The sequence below is a fragment of the Capsicum annuum genome, chromosome 3 (genome assembly GCF_002878395.1).
Source record: "Capsicum annuum cultivar UCD-10X-F1 chromosome 3, UCD10Xv1.1, whole genome shotgun sequence".
Taxonomy (NCBI): Eukaryota; Viridiplantae; Streptophyta; class Magnoliopsida; order Solanales; family Solanaceae; genus Capsicum; species Capsicum annuum.
In genome coordinates, this window is record NC_061113.1 from 79,194,343 (window position 1) to 79,201,803 (window position 7,461).

Sequence of the window (7,461 nt, forward strand, 5' to 3'; positions counted from 1 at the left end):
TCATCAATCTGCAAGCTTCAAGAAACACCTATTATCCTTGGAAATAGAGGTACGTGGGGTTATCCAAAAATCTCATGGGTGTAGTCTTTATGAACATGCATGCTTTTAAATGGGGGTTTTCAATGAAATGTTAATATCTTGCTTTCAATATGATTTCTAAGTCATTTTCTTTATGTCATGGGAATTGTTTGCCTATATACTTCAATGGTTGAAACCATGCATATGTGATTTGAGATTTTCCAAAGAAGTTGATAAATATGAATGATAAATTATTTTCAAATTCCCTTGATAATGTTTCGATACTCCATATTATATTATGATCAACAAAAGAGAGCATGAATTTGAAATAAATACTGTTCACCACTTGTAAATGATGAAGCACCTTGGTTTTTACATGATTTTTCATATGTGGATATGATATTGATGACCTGAAAGTCGGGTATGACGATACCCTACAGAATACGATACGTGATTGAATTAAATGAAATTTGAATGCATTGATTTTACATGAGAAAGGTGGATGCCCAAAGAAGGAGTTTAAGACACAAGGGCTCATCGCTGGAATAACGTGTTTACCGATATGGAATATTGGTACCAGGCTAAGTGATCTGTGTACTTGACTTCATGTCATTCCCAAATTGGGACAATAGGTAGGAGCCTGAGCCAAGTGATCTTGGGCACTACCATTGGGTCGAGACACCATGTTGTGTGGTCTTGAGTGTCTCTCCCTCACTTATACTCTAATGTCAGTGGCAATCGAGGTTTGACAGTTGGTGTAAATTATGTAGGGTATTCCACCTAGCTCAGTTGCATTTCATTATTGTTTAGAAAAACTATTGCATTAAACCCATGCGTTTTCAAATGATTTGATACAAAATTGTTTTATAATGGCTCTCAACTATACTTTGTAAAAATATTATGTTTTGTTTTCATCTCTCTGCGTGCCAGTACTTTTGTGCTGACCCCTTCTCTCTCCAACCTCTCAGGTTCAGAGGCCCATGCCTCCTTTATTCTTCATCATCCGAGCGATCGGAGTTTTCTCCTTTCAAGATATGTCAAACCAAAAAGTTGGGCCAGTTGGGGATTGGGGGACATTCTTGATCCCTTCCACAGGTTCTATGTCTATAACCTGGGACATATCAGCAAAAAAAATCTCCCGATGAGCGGCGTTTGCACTTCTCGGTGCTACGAGAGAGGAGCCTCTTCGGTTGCAGGAGAGAAGCGACCACAGATTGGATTTATGACGACATGGGAGCTCCGATGGTGCTGAAAGAGATCATAAAGAAGAGCAAGAAAACTCAAAGCATTAGGTCTCCCATTAGGGCAAGCATCGATAGCAGCTCGACCTTATTAAGAAGAATAAGCCTGATCGGGCCAAACGGTACATGAGAAGTAAACACTGTCATCGCACTGTCCAAAAGAAGAAAAGAAGAAGGGTCAAAGTGAATTTCGTTACTTTGCTTCTCTTGTTTTGAATGGAAAAATGAGAAGTGTCTAGGGGTCAAGAGATTTAGTAGAACTTTCAGACAGAGCTGTAGAGACAAGTGGTGAGCCTTCTATGTTTTGGAAGTTCTTATGTCCTGCAATACTTTTATCATAATTTAATTTTTGGGTCTACTGGGGGCCTTGTCCCAGTTTTCAGATAAACATTGTTTCAGTCATGTAGTAGAGATTTCGCAGACGGTTTTAGAGACATTGATTTAGATTGTGGGACACTATTCCCCATTTTCATTTTTATATGATTCTTGACCATGTTTCTGTTATATTTTGTTTCTTCTGCATTACTTTGATCCTATGAATTAGATAAATGATTACCAGAAAGATAAGGGTGTTTTGGGTCTCCATGGTTCGAAATGCTCGTCACGGCCAGGCCCTAGTTCGGGTCGTGACAACTTTGTGACTTTTCAGGGGTGTGGTGATCATTTGTATTATTACCAATGTATTATGGTGTGATTTGCCATTTTTTAGGTTAAAATGGCTTTATGGTTGACTTTGGTACTTTCTTTGTTATGTGCGTTTGATGAAAAAATGTACTGCAGCAGCAGATCAAGAATGTAGGTTTTGGGTTAGTAGTGTAGTTTGTGTGATTTATGGATTTTAAAACTTATTTTGTCCCTCAATTTCAAACATTGTGAAAATTGGCCTCGGGTGTCAATCTTGTGAAAATGATTTCTTTTTAAACAACTTATACTGTAGTTATGTCTAGAACTTTGAATTTAGTCTAGTAGCATATATCAATTTAATTATCGAGATTCCGAATGAATCTTTAGGCTCCCATAACAAATTTGGGAAAAATACCAAGTTTTATGGTGCAACACCAGCTAAAACGGTTGCTTAACATACCAATGGTCCCCTTAACTAGACAAGTGATGTGGTCCAGCCATTTAAGCAACTACCTGGTCTATTAAGTAATCATAGCTGGCCACCCATAAAAAGTTAATATTATCTATTTTCCACCATTCTTTACACTTTTACATTCATGTTTTAGTGTTTTTGGGTGATTTCATTCAATTTACTTCGATTCTTGTCATCTAAACCTCGTTAAGACATGATTTCAACCCGTTTACACTTGGATTTTTTATGGCTAGATTAAATTATATGTAATGTATTTATGAATTACAATTTCGGTTTAACCCTATATTTTCAAAAACCTCTTTCGGGGTTCATTTTGACCCCAACTTAAAATAGACAATATGGGTATCGTTGTATTCCTTTTGAGCTGTAGATTCTATATTTGTTTGTTTTAGTTGGTTTTAAGGGCATTCAAGAGTGGAAGGCTTCATATTGATGTCTTTTGGATGGGGTTTTCTTTGTTTAAGGTTGGTTATGTCTTAACTTATTCAAACTAGGCAAGGTAGTTAATCCTGATATAAAAAGTATGTTGTAGGTATGGGTATTGATCATGGAAATGGTTTTATTACTATTATGTGCCCGTGTGGGGGGATGTTTGTCGTGATTGGTTTTTTGAGGCATTATTTTCTATGTGTGACCCGTGTGGGGGTCTTAATGATGTTGTTCACTTTTTTATAGGTATTTGGTTGTTTTCTTCCTAGTGGAAATGCTGACGTTGGGATTTATGTGGTATTAATGACATATTACTTCCATATCTCACTACAATGGTATGTGAACTATATTTGATGAGGGGAGTTTGGCTTATTGAGTTGATCTTGGCTCACATGCTTGTGTATTGGTTGTATTTAAAATTCTCATTTTTGTTTGGTTGTGAGCATTACATCATCATATCATATTTACATTCATGAGGCATTGGTACCACAATGGAAATACTAGTTCTTTGACAAAATTATGATACCTTTTAAAACCCTTTATCGAAGATCAAGTACTGGAGAGGAGTTATGGAGCTTGTATTAGCATTGGTATTGGTATTGGGTATCATAATGTATCTTAGGTCTGAAACCCGCATGGGTCCTGCCTCAGGATAAGTGCTCAATAGGTGTATATGGAGGTTGTGCGAAAACCTTAGACTTAACACACCATCATCATCATTACTATTACAATTCTCATTGCATTTAATACATTATGGACCCTCTGTGTTGTAAATTCATGTTTAATTTGATGGATATCAATTCGATGTTTTTTTTTTGAATTTGAACTTGTTATATCTGCTTGTATTTAAAATTATTAGTGGAAACGGTGTGGGATACTATTTTCTACTTGCAAGTAATGTGTCTATAGCGTGTATTTTGTATACCTCATTTTCTACTTTGCTAAGTTGGCCAATGATACCTACTTAGTGCAAGTTGATCGTACTTATCCCTTCTGTTCCCTTTCAGTGTAGATTCAAGTACGATTGCATTGGACGACTGCTAAGTACTGGTCGTAATTTGATACTTTTGAGGTAGTGGTTTCTCTATGCTTCTAGAATCAACTGCCTACCATATCCGATCTAGTTTATGACTTCTTTAGTATTCGACGACATACTTGTATCCCTTTTTTAATTATATATTGTATTTTTTGACTTTGAGTTGTATGTAGATTATTCTTACACTGTAACAACAGGTTTTGGGATAGCTTTATGTATGTATGGTTTGGCTTTATTCTAGAAATCTTTCCTTGGGAATTTATTGTTTTTTATCATTCGTATCGATTTATGTGATTGGTTTATTTGTCACGGCATAGTCGTTATAAGTTCCATTATGACACTTGTTTTTGGGTCATAAGAACAATGATTATTTCGAGATATACAGTTATCACAAAATATTAGTGGGACAACTCCCTCACAGAAAATAATAAGCTTAATGCTACCACTATTACTCAAGTAATTAAGACAGATTGCATGACTGTAATCAGCCACCACATCATTTTATTATTTTCTGCTCCAAAGTTTTCAGCCTTCCTATATCTATTACAAGTGTTTAATTACTTGCCAGAATTGTCAGTTTTGTTATCAGACGGTTCATTTGAATTTTAGGATCAATCCCCTATTTTGGATCTTTCGTTGCTAAGGAATCTTTCTTGGACCAAATCTCCTTCTAATAATCTCGGATTTGAATTACAACTATGCTAAGGTACAAAATCTTGATATTAGGTCAAGGACCTTTGACTCAGGTCTTGGGGCTTTCATATAAGTTTTGGATTATTTACTTGATTTAATAAACAAAACTATCATTGTAGTACAAAAATTGAATAAAAATAATCTAAAATGATAGTTTGAATATTTTTGTTAAGTCCAGAATGCTCAATTTTGTATGGTACCATAATTCATATGTACACAGGGTTCCAAATGAATCTCGAGCACCAAGGCGGACTTCATTTAGGCTTAGCAAAATTTGTGTGCCTAATATTAGTGTGACCGCTAGTATTTGTTGAATCAATATTCACATTAGCGACCCTGATTCGCTAAGAAGCCTTAGTTACTTGGATGAGATCAATATTAGCAGTCAAGGTCCGCTTTAATGGAAATTGCTTTAGCAGATATGGTGCCTCTTTAGTGTTCTCCACCTTTCCTAACTCTACGCTTAAGAGGTCAGCGGTTGCTTTAGCAGTAACTTCTTAAGCACCCAAGTGATCGCTTTAACGGCAAGTGCGAGGGATAAATCTCCCTTATTCAATCAATTTTCTATTTATTTTTCTTAAACCTTTCCTCTAATTTTTAGATCTTTGTGTGCGTAAAGGTGTGTGAAATTATCCATTGATGTTAAGGTAAGATAGTTTAACACTCCTTGGTCATTTCCATTATTTTCCCATAAAATTCCATCCTTTTTCATTGCAGATTCCTAGAATTTAGATCTTAAACTCCAAAACCTTATGGGCTGATTTAGGCACCCATTTATACGTCATTTGAACTGAACTTTTAAGCATACACTCCTAGTACTTCTAGAGAACTCATGATGGATTCAATTTTTAAATTTCATTTCCCATTATTGATCCAATTTTGGCACGGAGTTTTATATTGCAATATGGGTATCATTTTACTTCATTTAATGTGTATATTATTAATTTGATAGTGTTATGACATGTTTAGACCTTGGAGCAAAGATGAGTGGTTTTGTGGATGATTCATGAATTATGGTTCCATATCAAATTAGTCTTTGGTCTACTTTTCTCTATTATAAAATATAGTATAGATTGCATGCTTGGTATTGATTATATGATTGGTTTATGAGTAGTATAGTAATTACTCTCTAGGTTATTTCCTTGATTTCCATGTATTTTTGGAATTTTCAGCCTTCCTACAATGACTACAGGCCATTTATGATTTGTTGGAACTATCAGTTCGATGATCGGATAATTCATTTAAATTTTAGGCTCATTTCCATGTTTTAGATCTTTTGTTGGTTAGGATATTGTATCGGACAAAAACTCTTGGTAGATGACCTCAGATGGAAATTTAGATTGTTCTAGCACCTCCAGAATATTATTTTTAGGCTAGGTAGACCTTTGGTTCAGGTCCCAAGGCACCTGAGAACATTTTGACCTATTGGTTGGAAAGTTGAAAATTTTGAAATATGGGTGCAGGACACACAATTGGTTTACAATACTTTGGATGGAAAGTCCAACTTCACCATTGCATTCAAAATATTAAATTTAGTGTGGTTACATAGTTCATTTGTGTAGAACAGGATCCAAGAAAATCTTGAGGCCTTGGTGGATTTCTAAATTTCTATTGATAGCTGGTGTCTCTACAATTGCACCTATGTGTGCAGATGAGATAGTTCGATTGCACTAAAGGTTGTTTCAATCGTAACACCTTCTCTGGATGCTAGGGTGTGCAATTCCACACCAAGATGTGCGATTGCAACACCTGATTAATTGAAGGGGTAAAAATAGACCCCTTAGGTCGCGAATTAGCCCATTTCTTATCCATACCTTGAGGGAAAATGCCTTAAAGAGTGTGGTAACTCAACATTGAGATTTGTGGGTAACTTGGGATCTTGACTAGCATCTATTTTTGCAACTATCTTCCTATTTGAGGTACGATTTCATCCCTTTCAAAGTGAATTTTCTTGGTTCTTATCCAAATTCCCATATAGCTTGAGGGCTTAATTTTAGCCCCAAATTAACTTTGTTTTCATCCATTATTTTGAGTTATGATTCCTTGAGCATGTATGAACATTGGCTAGGTCTCGAAAATGCTTTTTCCGTCAATGGAACCCATATAAGTATTTGGGTGTGATTTATTGTCACAAATCACAATGGTGCAATATGGGTATTGTTATTATCGTATTGATGATTTGATTACTTTTCTTATAGCATGATTATATTTCAAGATGGGAAGTAAAGACAGAAGTTGGGGATGATTCAAGGATTTGCGGTTTGGCTCCGTGGTAGGCTTCTGTCAACTCTTCTTTGTAAAATGATGCATGCTATATATTGCATGTGTATGTGATTCTTATGATTTATTATTGGTAGAATGACCTCATTTTTCTTTTTGAAGGTTGGGGATTGGATGAGGGTTTTGACCCATAAAGTGAAATGCTTATTACACTTTTAAAACCCTATTGTCCCTCTATTGATTGAACTAATTCGTAGAATTGGTATGATTTAATACTAGGATATAGATGTGTTTTAAGTATTGAAAGCATGGTTCACATGATTAAACTTAATTGGAATATTCTAGAGATCTTGATACTATAATTTAGGTAGAGTTGACTTAATTGCTCATGTTTCTAGGTGGAGTTCCTATCTTAGGATTAATTATGGATTACGTACAATACAAAAGTCAATTTAGATACCTTATCCTAGTCTGGGGTAGAAACTGCCTAAATATAAAATTCGAGGATTAGAAGTGGGTTCTTCCGACCAAACATAGGCCAAAACTTGGATTAGCCCATATGGACTAGCATAGTAGACGTAGTTAAGACTATTGAGCCTTTATTATAAGGTTACTTTGTGACTTGATAAATGGTGATGGTTTTTCCCCTGAATTATTATTTATGGCCTATAAATGTGAGATACCTCATTTATATGATATGTGCCATAGTTATGATATATAGCCTATAG